Source organism: Pleurodeles waltl, chromosome 3_1 (genome assembly GCF_031143425.1).
Source record: "Pleurodeles waltl isolate 20211129_DDA chromosome 3_1, aPleWal1.hap1.20221129, whole genome shotgun sequence".
Taxonomy (NCBI): Eukaryota; Metazoa; Chordata; class Amphibia; order Caudata; family Salamandridae; genus Pleurodeles; species Pleurodeles waltl.
The window spans coordinates 1618282637-1618307226 of NC_090440.1; the positions used below are offsets into that span (position 1 = coordinate 1618282637).

The 24590-nt window shown below is 49.4% G+C and overlaps 1 protein-coding gene across 2 annotated transcripts in view; it reads left to right on the plus strand.

Moving 5' to 3' along the window:
- XIRP2 (xin actin binding repeat containing 2) overlaps window positions 1-24590 on the plus strand; it is a 960073-nt gene that overhangs the window by 869075 nt on the left and 66408 nt on the right. The window lies entirely within an intron of this gene.

Consider the following 24590-nt stretch of genomic DNA (forward strand, 5'->3'; position numbering starts at 1 on the left):
TTTGCAAACCACAGTTCACAAAATGTAGGGCTGACAATTCTGACAGAAGAGACAGTGTCAACATACTAGGAGGGGGATTGTCTACCAACCCACTCATCAAAACTCATGACTCCTACTGACTGACTGACTGCTGCATGTGTGATCAGTACAGTGATCATAAATTACTGTTCACAATAAAGGATTGCAGTCCTTTTTTACAGGAGTTAATGGACTAATTCCCAGGTGGGGGAATATGGAAACAGATCCACCCATCAAAACCAATGCTACACTATACTATTTTAGATTTTTTTTAAAACGAAAGAAAACATTTTTTTGCCTTGCTGTAACATTATGAAAAATCGTGCAAGTAGCTCAAAATATGTATGTATTATGGTCCCCATTGTTTGCAGGTAAGTTGTTAAGTTTTGTTTATATCAGAGTAACTTGGTATGTTTCTTGTTTTAAAAAATAGAATGTAAATGTCTGATGTTACGCAACCTGAAAGTGTCACACCACAATGGTTCTGAGCACATGTGGGACAGAGGTTGAAGGTGAAGGGTGTCCTTATGGGCTCTGACATTCAAAGGCAATTGGTAAATGAGCCCACAAATGGAAAGGCCCAGATTCAGGTCCCGTACACATTGTTGCACTGGATCCAAGCTGTACCTGCCAGATGAGCACATAACTAGGAAAAAACCGGTCCTGAGTTGCTTGTGTTCCGGTTCAATGAGGATCTGGCTTGGCAATGCGGGTTGGAAATGATTTGCATATAGCTGGGTCCAAACTAAGGTGGCATGGTGTGCAAGATAACAATGGACTGGCATGCAGCCCCAATTAATTACCACTGATCAAGATTAACTTAAGCATTCAATCCATCACTTTTTGTACACAAGTGTAAAGAGGCACAAAAGAAACATATACCTCCATCCCCAAGTTTATGTCTTAGCTAGTTGTTGGCAAACCTCTGCATTGCCTGGCAAGAGATATCCACAAGCCATATGTGGCTCAGGGACACTAGTACTGGCAGCCAAGCAAAGATATTCATCTTGGAACCATACTTGCTCCATAGTGGGTGGAAAAGAGAGGTATCATGGATGGTAAGGTGGGTGGATATACCTCAGAATGAACAAATTGTGTTGTTTATGCAGGGGAGCATGTGTAAAAGACAGTCACCTTTCCCCGAGGTTCACATGCTCTTGAAGAACACAGGATTCAGCAGTCCTCCTCTGATCTCTGATAAAATATAGACTTCACTTCATGACATGCTTGTGAACCTATAGACTCCAAGAGCATCCTGTGGTTTTCATAGAGAGAAGACAGCAGAGACAGTAGGCACTCCACCCTAAATTCAGAAGCCTCTTTGGGTCAGTCCTAGCATTGAGTAAATGGTCAGCTTGCAGCTTCATAGTGCTGCATACACCTCCGCAGCATCCACAAAGCTCCATATTTCAGTTGAAGAGAGCAACATTTTACTAATTTATCAAGCGCAGCTCCAAAAGGAAGAGGCAAAATCAATTCAAACGCACATAGTGTGTCTTGCTTTAAAGGAAATGCCTTATATCACTGCATTTCTAATTGATCTATTTATGCATTTATTGGCTGGTTTGTTTGAATTGAAAACAGCATAAATTCATTTTTTAAAAGAATGCTGAACAAGTCAAACTGTACACAAAAAAAGCTCTCAGTTGTGAAGGGGACAAATCATTCAGATTATATTTTGATGGATGTGCATGTTTTACATAGACAAGACTTTAAAACAGATACTTAGAAAAAATACTAGGCATGGTTGCACATTTAATTATTCTTGTGAAATACTTAGAAATGCGCATTATGTGGAAATCATGAAATTAATTTAAACATAGCATAATTTATTTTGCATAATTCTGCAGTGAGAGAGACTGTTTTAAGAAACAAATTATTTATTGGAATGGTATAACTGAACACCAGAGAGATGTTTGCTAAATTGAGTCTTCTTCTAGTATCTTTTAGTGGTATTTGTGAGAAGCTGCCTCTTTTGGTGTAGTCACCCCCATTTTCTGCTAACTGGTATTGCTGGATTTTGAACTCTACATTCTGGGGCAAGCTGTCTAGCCCCCAGTGTATATGGCCCTAAAACATGGTAAAATTAGCTAATCCCCAGTTGACCTATTTATCCTTACAATAGGATCATAGTATATGGTGCAGACAAATACAGCATTAGCATGGCAATTTAAATATTAACTGTGGACTGCAGCACGTATTGTGCCCTCCATTAGAGTTACAAAGAAATCATGTCCTTGGGCCTTCCTGTGTTTCCTGCCTCCTGCTGCTTTTATTCATGTAGTTGAACCTGCTAAAAGGAACCCTTTTTGATAGAACTTTGCTTTCAAATCTTAAATAAGTAATGAATACATGTAGCCTCCAATATATAGTGCCTAGTATTTAAAAGTAGAATATGCAAGAATTTAATTTTGGCAGGCACCAACAGTGTGTAGCTCCTTAAAGCTATTTTCACTGTCAAGATTGGTAGCTGCCCTATGAATAAAGCCTAAAGTTCAGTTAAAATCATAAATATTCTAACTTTGGAGTGGGTTGGGCAACAGAGGCCATTAAATCACCATTTCCAATATCTAATAAAAATCCAATCCATTTGTTAAGTCAGACTTTTAGCAAATATTTAGGAAAAGTGACTTTTAAAAAGTTACATTTTATCTGCCACAAGACTCAATTAGGCTAATTAGCATCAGCCTGCCAGTGGATTGTCTTTCCAGTGCTTCCGCTAATGAGGTGTGAAAAGTGCTGTGAGATCATGAACAAAGGTTTAGGTCTTTTCACAGGAAGACCTGGGTGTGAAGTATGTGACAGATATCAGCTTAGGAAGGACAGCAACTTCTTGGAATTTGAAAGGCACCAGTGACAGGTCAGTCAATTCATAGTTAAGAATAAAGGGGGACCTGGGGAAAGGGATAATTTTGTTGCAAATGGCACTGGTCCAGTGAAGGGGGTGCTGGCCCCAGAGCCAGTTTAATGAAGGGGTGTGCACAAATGTAATTCCACTGGCAGAGGTGGTGGAATTTAGTAATTCCACATTACTCTTGTAGCACAGAATTAATAAAAAGTTCCGCCGTGCCACCAGCTGAGTTAATCACCACTAGCTGTTTTAGAAACTGTGCTCAACTCGAAATGTTATTCAAGATTGAGGTCCTATCTTTATGTGAAGTGCCTTCTGAACTTTACAGCTGCTGCTGTCATCTGTACAGTTGTAATGACAGTGGGCTTGCCTCATCAGCTCCAATTATTGCAGCACGGAGGCTGGTGGGAGGCAGTACCATTAAGATGATGGTGCTCTGCTGAATGTACGCATCCATTTTTTCTTTCTGAAGCCCCTGCACAAGTGCCTGGTCTGGCCATGTCGTGTTGTACTTACAGAACAGGCAACTGTGGAAGTGGTTAATACGCTGACATCATGATGAATACGATGTCCACAGATACCGTGCTGACTGGACTGGCTGGGGATAGCGGTGTGATGGCTGTCAGCCCTAGTGGCCTACAGAGGAAAATGTGCATGCCAAAGTGGAGCAATGCATGCGTGCTCAGTTAAAAGACAGGCTGTCCAGAAAAGACAGCCAGGTGTTTCTGCTGAGAGCAGTTACAGTGCAGGGAGATGGACACAGAAGCTGCCGGCTGGCATGATAAGCAAGGGGTTCCCCTCACTTGCCACCACTCTGCATGCCAGCACTGGACTGTTAATTTCTGCTCCAGTTCTAAATGCCAAAAAACTAAAAATAGTTTAGAACTCTACTGCCACCTAGTGGATATTTAAATAAAGTCTTAGACATCTTTTGATGCAATTCATTTAATCATTTTGTATGATATCTGTTCTTAGTGTTAAGGGGCCTTGGAATGCCACCTGTACACGGAACTCTGCGGAATCTCACCGTGTTTTTTGGTTACTCTACAGAATTCCACAGAGTGAAACTCTGCAATCTACACCCAGTCCTAGTTTAATGTAGCTGTGGAAGAGAGGACTGCTCATTTCCTAAACGTACCCCTGGTTAGTACACAAGCTCCCTTCAGGTGGCAGAATGACTTTGCCAGGTTTAAGTTGCCTCAGAATAGTGTACTGTGGGAAAGTTTGTAGTAAGGCAAACAGGATGTGTGCTGCAACACTGTGAAGGTTTGCCTTTGGGAACTTTTTTCCAGTCCTGGGTGAAATAAATTTTAAGTGTGCCAGAGTAATTTCAGTAATGCATTTAACATGAAATAACCACAAAATATGTAATTACACCAGTTGGCCTAATGTTGAGAAATTTCACACAAAAATCCCACTGCAGGAGTGCAGGAACAATAAACTTAGTTAACATGAGCAGCTGCTGTTCATGTTCTGTTACATTTAGTTGTATATTCTTAAAGTAAAATGCATCTTTAGGTCCATTTTGGATGTGATAGTTGCTGCTCCAGGAAGTTTGAAATGTTGTTACTTAGAAAATGTTTGGACTTCCAAGACCTGCAAGGCATCAGCAGGACCTTGCAGTAACAGTCCCCAATTTTGAGAATATTATATAAGAAGAAGCTCCATTCTAGCCCCACTGGAGGATTTGAGCTCCATAGAAAGGAGTACGTCTTAAGTTAGAAACCTTGACTGGGTGAAAACACTTAACATATATGTGCAATGTAAAGACTTTGGCCCCGGTGAAATTTGAATTTCTTCTTCTCTGAGTTTGTCCCTAAAAAAACAATTACTTCAGCGGCCCTCCTCCTGTGGCTATCTAGCTTTGAGACCTCTTTGGTGGAGACAACCTTGTTGTGAGCACTGTGACAATGTAACAGTTCTTCATTTAGACATTCTAGTTCCAGCATTTAGTTTTGTCAGAGTCTACTATTTCTATTCTGTGTCTATCCTCGGACTCTTCTATTTATCTCATAGAGAGTGTTACGTTTTCACGACATGAGTAGAAATGTTTGCATAATGTCTGCTATCTAGAATGACATGTTTTGTTGTTTATAATGCTGGTAACCTGTAATCAGTATTGTAATCAAGATTAAACATTTGTCAGCATGATTGTTTTGTCTTATTAATGCTTTAGTGTCTACAAGCCCTGCATTTGTTTTCATAATACAAGATAAAATCGGGTAGCTGATAGTATAAAACTCAGGCATCAGAGAGGGTCTTTGCACTATAACTATCATGTCACTCCGGTTTCCAGCACCAACCAGTCTCGGCTGGAAGCAGCATCGGGGACAGTAAGAAGAAGTGACCTTCAGCCTGCCGCTGTTTATTTTCCAGCCCCAAGCAAGATGTGATAGACAATGGTTATGACTCTATTTCATAACAAAAACACAAGCATGCTGTGAAATCCATCTTGAGAAACTCAGGCTTAACATTTGCTGCATCTAAGCTCGAGTCTTCCAAATTGTCAAACTGAAGCTCTACATCAGCGTAGTGAACCTCAACATTATTGGTAAAAACGCTCACCTTAGATTACATTGTGGCAATGCCTTTAGAATGAGGCCATATAAGGGTTTCAGACCATTCTTCATGATCTCACCTGTCAGGACAATTAAACCAAATTAAGAGGAAAGAATTGGATAAAATAAAACCAGGGCTAGCAAATAGACAGATAAAAGAGGTGCATTTCTAATGAGCTTGTGAATCTGAGATTGTCATTTTCTAGTCTTATTGTAACGATGGAGAGTTTGTTTCAATAAGAGGAGATCTCTGCATGGACACTTCATTATGCTAATAAAGTGCACTAGCTCGAAACATCATTTTTTCAAAGCCCAAGTGAACAGTATTCTACTTTCCTGTTCGTTATCTATAACTCCCTGTTAGACTTTTTCATCCTTGGTGTGGTGTCCCTTAACTTTTTGCCTCTGTTTCCCAGGTTGCTGATGTGTGCTGGACCCTGTTTTTGCTGTTTTTGTTACTCTGGGCACTTTACCAATGCTAACCAGTGCTAAAGTGCAAGTACTCCTTTACAAAATATGTATGTAATTGGGTTATCCATGATTGGCATATTTGATTTACTAGTAAGTCCCTAGTACAATGCACTAGAGGTGCCCTGGGCCTGTAAATCAAATGCTACTAGTGGGCCTGCAGCACTGGTTGTGCACCCACATTAGTAGCTCTGTAAACATGGCTCAGACCTGCCACTGCAGTGTCTGTGTGTGCAGTTTTAAATTGTAAATTAAACTTGGCAAGTCAACCCACTTGCTAGGCCTAAACCTTCCCTTTTCTTACATGTAAGACACCCCTAAGGTAGGCCCTAGGTAGCCCCAAGGGCAGGGTGCAGTGTATGGTTAAGGTAGGACATATAGTAATGTGTTTTATATGTGCTGACAGTTACTGCTAAATTCGTTTTTCACTGTTGCAAGGCCTGTCCCTCTCATAGATTAACATGGGGGCTACCTTTAAAAATGATTAAAGTGTAGATTCCCTTTGAGAGCGGATAGACATGTGGAGTTTGGGGTCTCTGAGCTCACAATATAAAAATACATCTTTTAGTAAAAATGATTTTAAGATTGTGTGTTTGAAAATGCCACATTTTCTTGCTTAAACCTTTTCTGTGACTGTCTGGGTCAGTTTGACAGTTGGGCTGGTTGCACCTCACACTAGACAGTGACATAAAGGGAGCTGGGGTGTAGTCTGCATTTCCTGATGAGCCATCTGTGCCAGGAGGGAGGGGCGGAATGGTCACTCACACCTGAAAGGGTTGTGCCTGCCCTCACACGATTCAATCTCCAACCCCCGGGTGTGTGTCTGGGGCCTGGCTTGGGCAAGGCAGGATTTCACAAACAAGAGTGACTTTGCTTTCAAGTAGGCCTACTTCAAAGGGCAAAATGGGTATAAGAAGGGCACCCAAAACCACAGACTTTAGAACACTTGTGGAAACCAAGAGGAACCTCTGCCTGGAGAAGAGCTGAAGAGCTATGGAGCTATCCTGCAGTTGCTGCTTCTGCGTGTGCTAGAGGACAAAGACTGGACTTTGTGTTGCCTTCCTTCTTGTGAATAAATCTCCAAGGGCTTGATTTAGAGCTTGCCCTGTTGTTTGAAGTCTCAGGAACAGCAAAGACTTCGCTCTGCCAGCACCTGGAGCCTCTGCTGAGACTCCTACTCTGCCAAATGGTGCCCATCCAGATCCTGGGACCCTGAGAACAGAAGCTGGCAGCCCAAGGGTGAGAAATCCACGCACCGACCGCCGTGCGGGGAAAAGATCGACGCGACTCCGATCTGTGTCTGAAAAATCAACACGCCACTGGCTTTCCGGCTGAAAACCGATGCTCGCCTGCAATGCGACCGGAAGATAGACGCCTGCGACTGGAGAAACGACGTGCAGCATCGCTGACGGAAGCTGGTGAGATAGCAACCCACGCTGCATGGTTTTTGGATCATTGTGCGGCTGAATTTCTGACACAAACACTGCTGGGCGTGTAAGAACGACGCAAGGCCTGTCCGGACCTGCATCGCTCTCCTGTGGAGAGAAGAAACAATGCGCGCTGATCCGACTGAAGGAGAAACGATGCAAGGTCTCGCTCGTGAGTGATATTGACGCATTGCAAGCCCTTTTTGATGCACCCTCGCCCGTGCGGGGTTATTTTTGACACGCCCAAGTTACATTTTCACACTAATAGTGTTAGCGTTGTGTTTAAAATTACATGAAGACTCTTTTTGCATTTTTATTGATAACTTGACGTGTGTATTGTGGATTTTTGTCGTTTTGGTCTTGTTTTGTTTAGATAAATATTTTCTACTTTTCTAAACCTGTGTTGTGTCATTTTCTAGTGTTTTCATTCAGTTACTGTGTGTGTTGGTACAAATACTTTACACCTAGCACTCTGAAGTTAAGCCTACTGCTTGTCCCAAGGTACCAAGGGAGTAAGCAGAGGTTAGCTGAGGTTGATTCTCTTTTACCCTGACTAGACTGCCAACCAAAGACCCCATTTCTAACACTCCCCAAGTCAAATGATTATTTAACATTTGCCTACGTGCAGCCACCAGTGCTGGACATATGGATAGTGTCAGGTCCTTCCCTCCTTGGTGCTGCACATGGCAGTAGTGAACTAAAGGTTTTTCATCCCCCACTAAATCAACTTTTAACAGTATCTGATAGCAATATCCATCTTTCGATCCCAAGCTTACTCTAACTAGATTTACATGTTCTTTCAAATGTCAGGGCTTGTATGTCTTCTACCAATGATCTCTCCTCGTCTGTTTTATTTATCTTTTAACAATTCTCAAATTTCATTTAAGCGATATCGAGGTATACAAAAATCTCAAAAATTATCGGTGTTTGGCCTAAGGATTATTGCATTTCTGTTTTAGGTCACCCACTTTTTTGTCAGATTAAATGTTTTACTTTTGCATATCCCACTCTACTAAGTTTGTAAAAATAATTTAAAAAGTATTCCTCCAATAAAACTAAAAGTGTGTCTTTCCCACATTCTGATCTCAAACTAACCTCCTTAATTGTAAAAGCTGCTGGAAGATACTGTGACTAACTAGCTTGAGTGCCATCTGGAATACCATTCCACCTTCACTGAAGAGCTTTTCGGTTAGTGATTTGCCCCCTCTAACTATTCTTCAGCATCATCTTGCTGTCTGTTTTGACTGTCTCATTTTAGGTCCAGATACATTACACTTAAAGTGTGTTCCATCAGTTTGGTCCTGTATATCTGTGGCAAAAACTGGATCACTGTGAACCAGGCTGTTCACTTAGATAGGTGTCTCCAACCTTTTCTGTAAAAAGAGCTACTTCTGTCAATAAAACTCAGCAAGAGCTACTAATATTATTATTAGTGTTGTGATAGTGACCACATCAAATAAGACTGCATCAGTGCCTACATATAAGATTACTACCAGTGATTACTCTGCTGCATCAGGTATGGTTGCCAGCAGTAAAGTAAAAAAAAAGCTTTGTCAATCTGGAATGCCTGTACATGGGTAATACATAACAGCAATAGTGAAATGCCTTTGGAACCCAGGTAATAACATTTGCAAAATGTCTTGTAAGTGACACGTGACTTATCACTCACATTTCAGCTTTAATATATTTTGGAAGTTAGGCAATTATTTTCCAAATATCAGCTTATGAGTTCTGAAAAACATATTTTCTCCTCGAATACACAATTTAAATTTTGGTATACATATGTTAATTCAACAAAGCAAACGTTTCTTATTTAGTAGCATGGGCTGCACACAGGAGAGCTACTTACAGGTAACCGGAGAGCTACCACTAGCTCTTGCTAGTGCGCTACTCATTGTAGATGCCTGACTTAGATCATCTAATGCACTTCCACTCTCTTCCCAAGCATCACCGGTCTTCGGTAAGAAGTATTTTCCGTATTGTCTAACAACTATGGGAACACTGTTCCTGCAGTGTAGTTCCTGATGCTCAGCTACTTTTATTGCTGAAAGTCCTTATGATGTGACTTTATATTTTCTAACTTTCATTGTCATGTGCACCTCTGCACTTAATTTTTTCAGGCACCAGGTCATCTTCTAGGTAATTGTTCACAATACAGAGTCAATAAATATTAACATAAGGTAGATTTGCCAAGGATTCTTAGAATGTTCATTCTGTATTTTAGTTCATAAAATCATTAAGGGGGTCATTCCAACCCTGGCGGTCGGTGTTAAAGCGGCGGCTAACCCGCCAACAGGCTGGCGGTTAAAAACATGGAATTCTGACCCTGGCGGAAACCGCCAACAGAGACCGCCACATTAACACTCCGACCGCCACGGCGGGACAAAACAAACAGCGGACGGTCACCGCCAACAGACAGGCGGGAGTCAATGTACCGCCCACCCTATCACAACCCACCAATCCGCCACCTTTTCCGGGGCGGTAGCCCCGCCGATAAAAACACGTCGGAAACAGACATTTCAAATGGAAGACGCTCACCTCCATACACCCCACGAGGAATCTGGACAGCATGGAACCCGAACTACACATCCTACCAGCTATTGTATTCCTGCTCCTCTACCAGGAGCACGAACGCCGGCGCAGAAGACTACGGTGAGTACTGCACCTACGACACAAGGGAGGGGGGAGGAGAAAATATTACGGGCACACATACGCTACACACCCACCACCACCCTCACCCACTACAACACACACATCAATGCATAGCAATACATCACTGTTACAACCCCCAAACCTCCCGGAAGAATGCAAAGACAAAATGAAATGATCATAAACAGTTGAATATATTGTATTATTGGCATCTAAAAATATCACACATTTAAAACTAATATATACATAAATATTAAAAGTCCGATACTTTTAGCAGTGATTGTCCGTGGACCACTGGGCCCAAATCACATGGGCAAGGCCCACACAGGATACCTGACACCAACGGAGAGAACACTGCAGAGGCATCAGATAGAAAAACTACAGGCACCTCAGGGGGAAGGGAAGGGGGGGCACCTCAGCCACATGAGTACACGACGCCAGATCCACGAGGGGCCTCCATGGCCACTGTCCCATCCTGGGGAGTGCAAAGCCACAGTCTCTCAAGTCCATACAGTGGGTGGCTTGCCCACTGTACCATCCTGGGGAGTGCAAAGCCACAGTCTCCCAAGTCCATACAGTGGGTGGCTTGCCCACTGTACCATCCTGGGGAGTGCAAAGCCACAGTCTCTCAAGTGATAACAGTCTCCACTGGTTCTGGAGGGGGACTGGTGCGCAGAGTGCATCACTCACCCCGTGACGGTCCCTGTTGCGTCAGTGCCCCTGCCGCTCATGGCCTAGCGGTGCTTAAGATGAAGGGCCCAGTGCAGCGGTGCTTGAGACGGCGGTGCCCAGCGGAGCAGTGCTTGAGATGAAGGGCCCAGTGCAGCGGTGCTTGAGACGGCGGTGCCCTGTTCAGCGGTGCTTGAGACGGCGGTGCCCGGCGGTGCCCAGCGGAGCAGTGCTTGAGACGGCGGTGCCAAGCGGAGCGGTGCTTGAGATGAAGGGCCCAGTGCAGCGGTGCTTGAGACGGCGGTGCCCTGTTCAGCGGTGCTTGAGACGGCGGTGCCCAGCGGAGCGGTGCTTGAGATGAAGGGCCCAGTACAGCGGTGCTTGAGATGAAGGGCCCAGTGCAGCGGTGCTTGAGACAACGGTGCCCAGCGGAGCAGTGCTTGAGATGAAGGGCCCAGTGCAGCGGTGCTTGAGATGAAGGGCCCAGTGCAGCGGTGCTTGAGACGGCGGTGCCCAGCGGAGCGGTGCTTGAGATGAATGGCCCAGTGCAGCGGTGCTTGAGACGGCGGTGCTCTGTTCAGCGGTGCTTGAGATGGCGGTGCCCTGTTCAGCGGTGCTTGAGACGGCGGTGCCCAGCAGAGAGGTGCTTGAGATGAAGGGCCCACTGCAGCGGTGCTTGAGACGGCGGTGCCCTGTTCAGCGGTGCTTGAGACAGCGGTGCCCAGCGGAGCGGTGATTGAGACGGCGGTGCCAAGCGCAGCGGTGCTTGAGATGAAGGGCCCAGTGCAGCGGTGCTTGAGACGGCGGTGCCCTGTTCAGCAGTGCTTGAGACGGCGGTGCCCAGCGTAGCGGTGCTTGAGATGAAGGGCCCAGTGCAGTGGTGCTTGAGATGAAGGGCCCAGTGCAGTGGTGCTTGAGATGGCGGTGCCCAGCAGAGCGGTGCTTGAGATGAAGGGCCCAGTGCAGCGGTGCTTGAGATGGCGGTGCCCTGTTCAGCGGCGCTTGAGACTGCGGTGCCCAGCGGAGCGGTGCTTGAGATGAAGAGCCCAGTGCAGCGGTGCTTGAGGAGGTGGTGCCCTGTTCAGCGGTGCTTGAGACGGCGGTGCCCAGCGGAGCAGTGCTTGAGATGAAGGGCCCAGTGCAGCGGTGCTTGAGACGGCGGTGCCCCGTTCAGCGGTGCTTGAGACGGCGGTGCCAAGCAGAGCGGTGCTTGAGACGGCGGTGCCCAGCGGAGCGGTGGTTGAGACGGCGGTGCCCTGTTCAGCGGTGCTTGAGATGAAGGGCCCAGTGCAGCGGTGCTTGAGACGGCGGTGCCCTGTTCAGCGGTGCTTGAGATGGAGGTGCCCAGCGGAGCGGTGCTTGAGATGAAGGGCCCAGTGCAGCGGTGCTTGAGACGGCGGTGCCCAGCGGAGCGGTGCTTGAGACGGCAGTGCCCAGCGGAGCGGTGCTTGAGACGGCAGTGCCCTGTTCAGCGGTGCTTGAGATGAAGGGCCCAATGCAGCGGTGCTTGAGACGGCGGTGCCCTGTTCAGCGGTGCTTGAGACGGCGGTGCCCAGCGGAGCGGTGCTTGAGATGAAGGGCCCAGTGCAGCGGTGCTTGAGACGGCGGTGCCCAGCGGAGCGGTGCTTGAGTGACAGGGTCCAGTTCAGCGGTGCTTGAGATGAGTGTCCAGTGCAGCGGTTCCGGCCCAGGCATGGATGTCACTCGCCACCTGACATGTGGCTGGCGGGGCCTTCCTGCCCATCTGTCTGTTGGCTTGCGGGGCCCTCCTGGCCTGCCGTACCGGGCCTCTGGGTGTCCTCCTGCACACCTGGGATGGGGCTGGTGGGGCCCTCCTGGGCAGCTGGCCTACTGCCGGACTTGTCGGGCGTGCTGCCCTTCCCACCCTTCCCTGGTCGTCTGTGGCCCTTTCCCACCTTTGGCGGTGTGCCAGGTGGCACCCCACTTCCAGACGGAGCCAGGGTAGGGATTTTGGTCCCTGGTGTCCTTGGCCTCTTGCGCTGGGCACTGGTAATCTTTGGGTGTTTTTCCGGGGGTGGGCTGGCCGTGCCTTGGCTCCTAGCAGAACTAGTTGCCCTTGAGGGTGGGGGACTCCACAGTCCTTGGACAACAGTCTTGATCGGTCCTGGTTTGGTGGTGGCTGAGGTGCTGATAGCAGTCTTATGAGATGGACGAGGTGGGGGAGTTGTTGGAAAGAGGTCAAGTTTGGAAAGGAAAATCAATTTGGAAAGAGAGGGACGGCTAGGTGTAGTGGGTATGGGAGTGGAGGAAGAGGATGGGGTTGTAGGAGTGTGAAGTCTGGTGTCTTTGGGTGCAGGTGCTTGGGCTGGAGGCTGTCGTGAGGTGGATGGCTGTTGGGTGGGTGGCTGCCTGCGTTTGTGTGGTTTGGAAGAGGGGGTGACAGACACACTGGGAGAGGACACAGGGGATGTGTAAATGGTAGTGGGGGTGGTGACTGCACGTGTGCGGAGTGTTCTGGTGGGTGTGCTGGTGATGGACATAGTGGCTGAAGATGTTGTGCATGCAAGTGTGAGTGGAGACGTCACAGGGAGGGAGGAGGGAGACGAGGAGGAGGGGGACACAGTGGAGGCAGTGGGTGTTGGTGTGTCTTCATGTGGATGTTGCTTGTGTGAATGCTTTTGTGATGTGTGGTGCTTATGTCTGGATGAGCTTCCCTTGGGTGTTGAGGTGTGTGCAGGCTGGTCTGTAGGTGTGTCTGGGATAGGCAGAGGTACAGGGGATTGGGTCTGGGTGGAGGAAGTTGGAGGTGGGAGGCTAGAGATAGGGACAATTGCTGCCGTCAGTGCTGAGGCCAGAGCGTTGAACGATCGCTGATGGGCCGCCTGACCCGAATGAATGCCCTCCAGGTATGCATTACTCCGGTGCACCTCCCTTTCTACACACTGGATGGCATTCAAAAGGGTAGACTTCCCAACAATGATGGTCCTCAGGAGGTCAATGACCTCCTCACTGAGGGCAGCAGGGGTGACAGGGGCAGGGCCTGAGGTGCCTGGGGCGAAGGAGATGCCCCCTTCCTGGGTGAGCGGGCACGGGGCAAACGCTGAGGGGCTGCTGGGAGGGCGGTGCTGGTGCGCTGGGTGGCAGCTGTACCTGTTGTTGGGGGGGGGCACGGATGTTGCCGCCACCACAAGGGAGCTCCCTTCAGAGGACGAGTCACTGCCACTGACATCAGCACGAGTCCCCGCTGTGGAGCTCCCCTCGCCCTCCGTCCCACTGGTGTACTCAGAGTCCGTTGCATGGCCCTCCAGGGCCATGTGGGATGCAGCTCCCTCGTGCTCCGATGCCACTTCTCCTCCGCCTGATGATGCTAATGCACACATGAACAGGAAGACCACAAAAAAGGGGGGGGGAGAAAGAAAGACATGTTGAGTGCATGCATAGGCGACACCGTTGGCGGAGAGGACAGACACAGAAGCCCCCTGCACTACGCTGCGCACTTGGGGTCCACTACTCGATCAGTGGGACATGGCCTACAAGCCTATGGACGACAACTGCACATATAGATGACACAGGGCCATGAATAGCTGTACTTGGCACCCTACAGAGGTGGGGGGCGGGGGCACAGGGCCATGCCTTACGGAGGGGCCTAGCCTACAGAAATCGCCCTGGCCTAGGGATACCCACAGCCCACCTCCCCCACCCAGACACCTCCACTGCGCGCAGTCACCAGAATGAGAGTGTACTCACCCCCTTGTGTCTGCTGTGATGTCCTCACGCGCCCATCCAAATCGGGGTAGGCCACCGCCAGGATCCAGGACATCAGGGGGGTCAAAGTACGACTGGCACCCCTCCTACGTTGGGAGGCCATCCCCAACTGAGCCTCCGCCGTCTTCCTGCTCCAGCGTCGGATGTCCTCCCACCTCTTCCAGCAGTGGGTGCCCCGTCTGTTGTGGACCCCCAGGGTCCGGACGTCCTTGGCGATGGCACTCCAAATAGCGACTTTCTGGTGGGCATGCACAGGGGGAGAAAAAAAATCATCACCTTCTGCATGCTTGATGTGAGTAGCTCCCCATCCCCACCCTTGCCATGTGGCCAATGCTCTCATCTGTCGTCTGATGCATGCCTCAATCGCTCCCCTCCCCACCATCTTTCATCCACCCGACTCAACCCAGGCATTGCCCACAAAGCATGGTCCCAGTGTACTTACCTGTTGGTCTGGAGGACCGTAGAGTAGCGCATACTGGGGGAGGACCCCATCCACGAGTTTCTCCAATTCTTCAGAAGTGAAGGCAGGGGCCCTTTCCCCAGTCGCAGCAGCCATTGTCTCTTCCAGACCGAGGTCACAGCAGCACTTGCAGTGTAGGTCCTCTCCTGTCGAAGATCAGGTATCGAGTGATTAAGCAGATAGAAAATGGCGGTCACACCCGCGGCGGTGCGTACCGTGGCGGTGCGTACCGCGACCGCCGGCGCACATCGTCATTGGCTCGTGAAACCCATAGGGTTCAATGTTAACCAATGCAGCTTTGCGCCGCGGTCTTTGACCGCCTACCGCCACGGTGTGCCACGCCAGCGCATTGACCTCACATCCCATTGTCACACTTCACAGGTCAGGCAGCCGCCATTTCAAGGGCCCACATGGCTTAATTTCTACTGCGTCACACATACCTAGGCCTTTCCTCAACACTCATACAAACCATTCAATGCATAGTGAATCGTGTTGTGTGCAAGCTGTGGGAACGTACCTGTGGGTTGATTGACTCTGTGCTCGCTGTTGTCCTTCCTAGGCACTGTCCGCTGGGCAATGCGAGGAGATCGAGGAATCTTCCCGTGTACAGACCGCTGGTGGACCTGTCAACAATGGAGGAACGACATGTCATTCTGACATACAGGCTTGACCGAGCCACTGTACATGAACTGTGTGCCCAGCTGGAGGCAGACCTGATGTCACCCATCCGCCAACCCACCGGGATCCCCCCTCTAGTGCAGGTGCTGTCAGTACTCCATTTCTTAGCAAGTGGGTCATTTCAAACAACAGTGGCAATATCATCAGGGATGTCTCAACCTATGTTTTCCAAGGTGTTGTCCAGAGTGTTGTCTGCCCTGCTCAAACACATGCGGAGCTACATCGTTTTCTCTGAGGTGGGGGATTTGCCTACAGTGAAGGGTGATTTCTATGCCCTTGGACATATCCCCAACATCATAGGTGCCATTGATGGGACACATGTGGCTTTGGTACCCCCCAGCAGGAGTGAACAGGTGTACAGGAACAGGAAAAGTTATCGTTCGATGAATGTACAGATGGTCTGTTTGGCAGACCAGTACATCTCCCATGTTAATGGCAAGTTCCCTGGCTCAGTCCATGACGCCTACATCCTGCGGAATAGCAGCATCCCGTATGTGATGGGTCAACTCCAGAGGCACCGGGTGTGGCTATTAGGGGACTCTGGTTACCCCAACCTGTCCTGGCTACTGACCCCAGTGAGGAATCCCAGGACCAGGGCAGAGGAACGCTACAATGAGGCCCATGGGCGGACTAGGAGGGTGATCGAACGCACCTTTGGCCTCCTGAAGGCCAGGTTCAGGTGCCTCCATATGACAGGTGGATCCCTAATGTACTCACCAAAGAAGGTGTGCCAGATCACCATGGTCTGCTGTATGCTTCACAACCTGGCTTTGCGCCGCCAGGTGCCTTTTCTGCAGGAGGATGGTCCAGATGGTGGTATTGTAGCAGCTGTGGAGCCTGTGGAGAGTTAAGAAGAGGAAGCCGAAGAGGACGACATAGACAACAGGAACACAGTAATAGAGCAATATTTTCAGTGACACACAGGTAAGAGTACACACCGGCATATTACATTTACTTAAAGACTCCTACCTCTCTACTGTCTGACTTTTTCCCCCAGTGTATGGTAACTGTGTTGTGACTTTCCCTTCCGTTTTCAGAGCTGTGGGCCCCACTGCGTGACATCTGCTTTGTTTCCCCATGGACTACAGCTGTGTGACAGCGGTTTGTTGGCATCACAATGTGAATAAAATTCTTGGCACTGTCATGTCTAATACATTTGTTAAAATCACAGACAGACTCCAGATTGTTTATGTGCAATAAGTGTGTTTATTCAAGTGCTCTAATTTGGATGGGTGGTTGCAAAACGGTGAGGGGTGATGGTGGAGGATTGTCCATGGCAGAGTCCAGACTATCAGGTTCACAGGTGCATTGTCCAAATGCCTGTGGAAAGTGGAGCAGGGGCAGGTTAAAGTTGGACAGGGTGACAATGTGGGATAGTGGGATGACAATCAGGGCGGTATCCTTTGCTGGCGGGGGTCTTGACATGTTACTCTGTCTTCTTCCTGGATCTCAGGGCCCGCATGCGGGGTGGTTCTCCTTCTGCAGGGGTGGGGTTCTGGTGGCCTGTTGGTCTTGTGTCGGGGCCTCCTGTCCACTAGCGCCGGCGGAGGTGGTAGCCAGTTCTTGGTCCATGCTAGTGACAGGGGCCCTTTGAGGTGCCACAGTGTTCCGCAATGTGGTGATTAACTCATTCAGGGCCACTACGATGGTACCCATGGCGGAACTGATGTTTCTTAGTTCCTCCCTGAACCCCATATACTGTTGCTCCTGCAGAAGCTGGATTTCCTGAAACCTGGCCAGGACCGTCGCCATCGTCTCCTGGGAGCGGTGGTATGCTCCCATGATGGAGGAGAGGGCCTTGTGGAGAGTGGGTTCCCTTGGCCTGTCCCCCCCCTGTCGCACAGCAGCCCTCCCAGTTCCCCTGTTTCCCTGTGCCTACGTCCCCTGGACTGTGTACCCACTACCACTGCCCCCAGGTCCATGTTGTTGTTGGGGTGGTGGGTTAACCTGGGTTCCCTGTAGTGGTGGACACACCGCTGATTGACGTGGCCTGGGGACAGAGGTATGGGCCCGCTGGGTGGGTGCTGTGCTGGTGTTCCCAGAGGGGGGAAGGTCTGCTGTGGCCTGTGATTGTCTGAGGGGAACCGACTGTCCCGAGGTCCCCGATGGACCGGGCTGGTCATCTAGATCCAGGGAGACAGAGCTGCTGTCATCACTGTGGGCCTTTTCTGGGGGTGGAGTGGACATTTGTGGACCCTCCTGCACGGTGACCTGGCGTTCGGGTCCTGCAGGGGTATAAAAGTATGTTTATTGCTTCTGTGTGTGCCAATGGCGTGCAATGGGTGGGTGCCCGTGTACCCCAGTGCTGGCATTCCTTTGTGGGGGCTGTTGTGACGGTGTTTTGGGGGGGGGGGGGTGATGGGTATGTGCATTGGGCATGCTTTGGTGATGGGTGTCCATGCTTTGGGGCCGCATGCAGGGCTAAGTTTTGGGATGGGTGGGTTGTGATGGTGAAACATTTGCAAGGGGTAGTTGTGATGGGGGTGGGGGTGAGGTTGGGGGTATGAGTTGGCATGCAGGTGGGGTGGGGGGGATGAAGTAGTGAAGATGAGACTTACCAGAGTCCATTCCTCCACCGACTCCTGCGAGGCCCTCAGGATGCAGGATGTTCAAGACTTGCTCCTCCCATGTTGTAAATTCTGGGGGAGGAGGTGGGGGTCTGCCGCCAGTCCGCTGTACCGTGATGTTGTGCCTTGATACCATGGAACGCACCTTCCCCCGTAGGTCGTTCCACCTCTTCCTGATGTCGTCCCTATTTCTTGGGTGCTGTCCCACAGCGTTGACCCTGTCGACTATTCTGCTCCATAGCTCCATCTTCCTGGCAATGGTGGTGTGCTGCACCTGTGTCCCGAACAGCTGGGGCTCTACTCGTACGATTTCCTCCACCATGACCCTGAGTTCATCATCTGAGAACCTGGGGTGTCTTTGAGGTGCCATGGGGTGGTGTGGATGATGTGTGGGGTGGAGTGTGTAGTGATAGGTGGGGTGCTATTTAGTGGTGTGTTGTGTGAGGTGCGTGGAAGTTCTGTGGGTATTGGTATTGTGTGCCTGTGGATGCTTGGTAGTTGACTGTGGTGTCTCTCTCTGGTCTTCGTTCGGGATTTTTGGTCGTAGGGGGTTTTGGGTGATGTGGGTGTGTGTTTTATATTGTATTGGGTGTGTGGTAGTGGTGTGTGTTTGTGTATCAGGTGTGTGTATTTCGAATTGGCCAATGTGGTAGTGTTTTGTACGAGTATGTGTATTTCGACTGCTGCGGTGTGTACTGCCAATAGAATACCGCGGTTGAAAGACCGCCGTGTGGATTCGTGGGTCGTAATGGCATGGGCGTATTTCTGTTGGCGTGACGGTGGAGGTTTGGTCATCGCCAGTTTATCGCTGACCTTTGGTGTGGCAGACTTTTGTGGATGTCGGTATTTTGGCGGTTTGCCTGTTGTGGGTCAGAATGACCGTGGCGGTTTACCACGACCGCGGCGGTGTTATGGCGGTCTTCTGTCTGGCGGTAAGTGCCTTTTACCGCCGAGGTCGTAATGACCCCCTAAATGTCCATAATATTCATGCCAGGTGAGTAACCACCTATAATCAGGGCTACCCCAGTGCCAAATTAGTCATTTTTGTAAATCCTGCTATCTCCAGACACCATTCTTATCTTTGATTATGTAGTAGCGAGTATACAAATTACATCATTCAATAAGGACATACAAAAAACATAGTTTGAATCCAGAAATATTTTAAATTCTGGGAAATACATTTACAAAATTGATGTTCGGTTAGAAGATCCTGTGTCTATCATCGAAGGGTGTATGACAAGTTGTTGACTCAAATGGAAATAGAGATAGCAGCATTATCTGTGATAATATCAGGGAATATGATAGTGTAGGAAGTTGGCTCTGTATGCACTATTTCAAAGTAAGGAATAGTATGCACAGAGTCCAAGGGTTCCCCTTAGAGGTAAGATAGTGGCAAAAAGAGATAATACTAATGCTCTATTTTGTGGTTGTGTGGTCGAGCAGTAGGCTTATCAAAGGAGTGGTGTTAAGCATTTGTTGTACATACACACAGGCAATAAATGAGGAACACACACTCAGAGACAAATCCAAGCCAATAGGTTTTGTTATAGAAAAATATATTTTCTTAGTTTATTTTAAGAACCACAGGTTCAAATTCTACATGTAATATCTCCTTTGAAAGGTATTGCAGGTAAGTACTTTAGGAACTTTGAATCATTACATTAGCATGTATACTTTTCACATAAAACACAATAAGCTGTTTTAAAAGTGGACACAGTGCAATTTTCACAGTTCCTAGGGAGGTAAGTTTTTGTTAGTTTTTGTCAGGTAAGTAAATCACTTACAAGTCTCAGGTTTGGGTCCAAAGTAGCCCACCGTTGGGGGTTCAGAGCAACCCCAAAGTTACCACACCAGCAGCTCAGGGCCGGTCAGGTGCAGAGGTCAAAGAGGTGCCCAAAACACATAGGCTTCAATGGAGAGAAGGGGGTGCCCTGGTTCCGGTCTGCCAGCAGGTAAGTACCTGTGTCTTCGGAGGGCAGACCAGGGGGGTTTTGTAGAGCACCGGGGGGGACACAAGTCCACACAAAAAGTACACCCTCAGTGGCACTGGGGCGGCCGGGTGCAGTGTAGAAACAAGCGTCGGATTTTCAATGGAAATCAATGAGAGATCAAGGGATCTCTTCAGCGTTGCAGGCAGGCAAGGGGGGGGCTCCTCGGGGTAGCCAACACCTGGGCAAGGGAGAGGGCTTCCTGGGGGTCCCTCCTGCACAGGAGTTCCGTTCCTTTAGGTGCTGGGGGCTGCGGGTGCAGGGTCTTTTCCAGCCGTCGGGAAATGGAGTTCAGGCAGTCGCGGTCAGGGGGAGCCTCGGTATTCCCTCTGCAGGCGTCGCTGTAGGGGCTCAGGGGGGACAACTTTGGTTACTCACGGACTCGGAGTCGCCGGAGGGTCCTCCCTGAGGTGTTGGTTCTCCACCAGTCGAGTCGGGGTCGCCGGGTGCAGTGTTGCAAGTCTCACGCTTCTTGCGGGGAGTTGCAGGGGTCTTTAAATCTGCTCCTTGAAACAAAGTCGCAGTTCTTTTGGAGCAGTGCCGCTGTCCTCGGGAGTTTCTTGGTCTCTTGGAAGCAGGGCAGTCCTCTGAGGATTCAGAGGTCGCTGGTCCTGGAGAAAGCGTCGCTGGAGCAGGGTTCTTTAGAAGGCAGGAGACAGGCCGGTAGGACTGGGGCCAAAGCAGTTGGTGTCTTCTTTCTTCTTCTGCAGGGGTTTTCAGCTCAGCAGTCTTCTTCTTCGGTAAGTTGCAGGAATCTAAATTCTTAGGTTCAGGGAAGCCCTTAAATACTAAATTTAAGGGCGTGTTTAGGTCTGGGGGGTTAGTAGCCAATGGCTACTAGCCCTGAGGGTGGGTACACCCTCTTTGTGCCTCCTCCCAAGGGGAGGGGGTCACATTCCCATCCCTATTGGGGGAATCCTCCTTCTACAAGATGGAGGATTTCTAAAAGTCAGAGCCACCTCAGCTCAGGACACCTTAGGGGCTGTCCTGACTGGCCAGTGACTCCTCCTTGTTATTCTCATTATTTCTCCTGGACTTGCCACCAAAAGTGGGGGCTGTGTCCAGGGGGCGGGCATCTCCACTAGCTGGAGTGCCCTGGGGCATTGTAACACGAAGCTTGAGCCTTTGAAGCTCACTGCTAGGTGTTACAGTTCCTGCAGGGGGGAGGTGTGAAGCACCTCCACCCAGAGCAGGCTTTTTTTCTGTCCTCAGAGAGCACAAAGGCTCTCACCGCATGAGGTCAGACACTCGTCTCTCAGCAGCAGGCTGGCACAGACCAGTCAGTCCTACACTGAACAATTGGGTAAAATACAGGGGGCATCTCTAAGATGCACTCTGTGTGCATTTTTTTATAAATCCAACACTGGCATCAGTGTGGGTTTATTATTCTGAGAAGTTTGATACCAAACTTCCCAGTATTCAGTGTAGCCATTATGGAGCTGTGGAGTTAGTTTTTGACAGACTCCCAGACCATATACTCTTATGGCTACCCTGCACTTACAATGTCTAAGGTTTTGCTTAGACACTGTAGGGGCATAGTGCTCATGCACTGGTGCCCTCACCTATGGTATAGTGCACCCTGCCTTAGGGCTGTAAGGCCTACTAGAGGGGTGACTTACCTATGCCACAGGCAGTGTGAGGTTGGCATGGCACCCTGAGGGGAGTGCCATGTCGACTTACTTGTTTTGTTCTCATCAGCACACACAAGCTGGCAAGCAGTGTGTCTGTGCTGAGTGAGGGTTCCCTAGGGTGGCATAAGACATGCTGCAGCCCTTAGAGACCTTCCCTGGCATCAGGGCCCTTGGTACCAGGGGTACCAGTTACAAGGGACTTACCTGGGTGCCAGGGTTGTGCCAATTGTGGAAACAATGGTACATTTTAGGTGAAAGAACACTGGTGCTGGGGCCTGGTTAGCAGGGTCCCAGCACACTTCTCAGTCAAGTCAGCATCAGTATCAGGCAAAAAGTGGGGGGTAACTGCAACAGGGAGCCATTTCTTTACAGATAGGATAACTAAAATTGAGATATGTTGTGAGGCTAAAACAAGCCTATCTGTGATTAAGTTATATGAAGGGCCCGAAGGTCTAGGTTAGGATGTAAGCCCTTGTCCTTTTTGGGCACCAGAAAATAGAGAGAGTAACAACCACAACCTACTTATGGTGCAGGGACCCTCTATATGGCTCCCTTGTCCAGGAGAGTTGTAACTTCCTTGTGGAAAAGTGCCAGATGATCCTTGGGTAAGCGGCCGTAGGATGGAGGCATGGCTAGAGGGGCAGTCTCGAAGGGGAGGGAGAAGCCCCTTCGAACGATCTGCAAAACCCACCTGTCCATAGTGATGGATTCCCAGTGGGGCAGGTGATGGTGAATCCTGCCACCAACTGGTCTGAGATGGGGTAACAGACTAGGAAGGTTTGGAGGCTGCAGCAGGGGTGGACTGGCAGACCTCTGGTTCCCTGTATCACCAGCCTGTGGTATTTCGCGTCCCCGGCCATGCAGAGGCTGAGAAGCATGAGCAGCACGGTGGCTGGGAAAGGGATGCAACAGGGAGCTCCTTCCATGGCCATGGCCATGAAAGGGGCGAAAAGTGGACTGCTGGGGACGAAGGGCAGCAGAAAGGCCTAGGAACTGAACTGTAGCCCAGGACTCCTAGAACTTCTCCATCGCCAACCTTGCCTTGTCTCTGAAGAGAGGAGTGCCATCAAAGGGCATGTCCATAAGGCCCTGCTGGACATCCCCCGAAAAGACAGATGTCCTCAACCAGACATGGCATCTCAAGGCCACTGTTGATGCAACAGATCTACCCAGAGAGTTCGTCGTGTCCAGTCCACATCGAATAGTGAACTTCGCCGCGTCTCTCCCATCAGCATCACCTCCGGGATCTGTGGTAAGACTTGCATGACCATATCCCACAATGAGTGGGTATAACGTCCCAAAAGGCATGCAGTGTTCACTGACCACAGCACGAGACTAGAGGAAGAAAACAACTTATTCCCAATTTGGTCCAGCCTCTTTGATTCTCTATCCAGGGGAGCCGAAGGGAATGCGTCAGATGAGAGGATCCCTGGATTAAACGGCTCTCTGGCTTGGGATTTTGGGATAGGAATTTAGGGTAATTTGGGGCAGATCAATGGCGGCCAGTGATTGTCCTATTTACAGGAGCCCCTTTGCTGGGTCTGGACCAACTACCAAGAAGGACATCTGCCCTACTGAGAACTAGGAGGCTCCCTCCACCATAGCCACAGTAGGAGGAGAAAGCATGCCCGCATCTGGAGAAGTATCATGACCACTGGTCTCGCCTAATTCCTGTGCCTAGTCCATATTAAGGTCATCCAGCTGGTATTCATAAGGGTCCAACGACCCCTCCAATCCTTCCTTGTATTCATACCCATAGGAAAAAGGGTCTGAATCTGACCTGGGGTGAGTAGGCACCATTGAAGTTGGAAGCAGCATCAGCCGATGCCATGCTGGCTCCAGGTTGTTGGGGATCAGGATTGGGTCAACATTGATCATGGGCTCAATCGACACGGGAGTGTCATCAACCTAGTTGGCACTGGTGAAGGGCACGATAGTAGGACCGGTGTCGGCACAGATCTCGTAGCGGATCCGCAGCTTTGGCCTCAGAGGTTGAGGCCAAAGCTGCAGGACCCTCAGGCTCCGAAGGCGGGTCAGACTGACCAAATATGAGACGCAAGGCCTCATAAAAGTTTTTTAATTGGGCAGGGGTTGCTCCAGCTCCCGGAACTCAGGGAGGCACAGAGCGGACCCAGAAGTAGGCTCAACGGACAGAGGCCTGGAGTCTTGATGCTCCCAACGTGTTGCATCAGCCGAGCGACGCAGTGAAGTCGAAGAATGCCTAGCCTTCTTCCACCTCTTGTTCCTACCCTAGTGACCCATAGGCTTGGAAGACGATGAGTGCTGGTGACTCCATGAGACCTTCCTTTCGAACGAGACCCAGAGTGATTTGGAGTCGAAAACAGGGCTGCTATTAGCTTTAGGGACTGCTCCTTCAAAGCCTTTGGGTGCATGGCCCGGCACTCGGAGCACAACTTCGGGTTGTGCTCACACTCCAAACACCACAAACAGACCTGGTGCGGGGTCGGTGCCCGACATCATGGGGTGACAGTCCTCGCATGGTTTGAAACCGGTTTTCGAGTCCATCCTCAACGCACCAAAAAGTCAACAAGGAACTCGACAAAAGTGTCAAAATTGGTCAAAAAATGACCAGGGTAGCTCTCTCCAGATCAGTACATGGCACGGAAAGAAAAGAATTGGCTTCACTACACCGAGGCGGTGCCTATATATGACCCTGACGTCATCACAATGACCACGATGCCAACAACGGATGCGGGGTTGACTGACTCCACCTGACGGTGCACAAAGGTACTGCTCAAAGAAAAATTTCCGGATCCAGTTTGACGTCTGGGGAAAAATCTAAGGGAAGGAATCTGCAACTAGAATATGTCTGTACCAGGTAAATCGTTACCAAAGGTAAGTAACTTGTTCTTTTATGTTTTCTATTCTTTATAACATCA